General features: G+C 40.0%; 1 non-coding gene across 1 annotated transcript; it reads left to right on the forward strand.

Annotated features, from left to right (window-relative positions):
• Window positions 1-450: 450 nt before the first annotated feature.
• Window positions 451-585, forward strand: LOC117308382 (small nucleolar RNA U109). The gene has a single exon (XR_004522364.1). It is a non-coding gene; the product is annotated as a small nucleolar RNA U109 (small nucleolar RNA).
• Window positions 586-963: the final 378 nt, after the last annotated feature.

Below are 963 nucleotides of genomic sequence, written 5' to 3' on the forward strand. Positions count from 1 at the left end.
AGTTTGGGAAATGGATCAAATAAATTTAAACAGGATTCTTTGTTGCAGGACTACTCAGACTTTGAAATGAGGTAATTATCATCGTGGCTTTCTCAAGAGGAGGGCAGGTATATGGCCTATTACAAACTGACTTGACTACAGAGCCCTCTTTTTGTGGAATAGGATGCAAAGCCATTATTTTCTGAAAGTGTTGCCAGTGATTAGAAATAAGAAAAAGAGGTATATGGAATCCTAAGAAAATGGCCTGGTCTCTCAGAGTAAGCAAAGCTTTTCTGGCTCTTGAGTGTGGAAAGAATATCATTACAGGGTAGAATTTCTCAAGGTGAGATCTGAGGACCACCTACATCAGTCAGCTGGGGTCCTTGTTTAAAATGTTGATTTATTGGCCCTACTTCCAGGGGAGGGGAGGGTGAGTATGCAGACGGTTTGGTTCAAAAATATGTTATTGTCTTGCATGCGGAAATGTCTGCTCCTCATTCCTTTGGAAGCAGGAATACATCCATAACATGCTACGTTAAAAAAGGAGTTCTCAGGGCTGCCAATCTTACAGTAGAGGTTGAGTAGTAACACATTTCTCCTACATTAAAAAAAAAAATTTGTTGCCCCTCCCTGGGAGAGAATTATATGTCCATATCTGTTTAATGTCAGACTTGGCCATTACAGACTTGGCTGTAAATATTTCAGTATGTACGTCTGAAAGATAAAAAAACATAACCACAATACCTCCATCACACCTAAACAACTTTGATAAAAATTTCTCAGTATTGTCAAATAGTCAGTGTTTAGACTCTGCTGTCTCATTATTTTCTCCCTGATGAGTTGTTTGAATTAGAGAGCCATACAGTTTGCAGTTCAACCCAATCAGATGGCAGGGTCGACATGCTTGAAAAACTGAAGGAGTCAACTGAAAAGATGGCCACCCCACCTCTGTGGGCCTTTGGGTTGGGGAGTATCTGTTTTTTA

Source organism: Tursiops truncatus, chromosome 15 (assembly GCF_011762595.2).
Source record: "Tursiops truncatus isolate mTurTru1 chromosome 15, mTurTru1.mat.Y, whole genome shotgun sequence".
Classification (NCBI taxonomy): Eukaryota; Metazoa; Chordata; class Mammalia; order Artiodactyla; family Delphinidae; genus Tursiops; species Tursiops truncatus.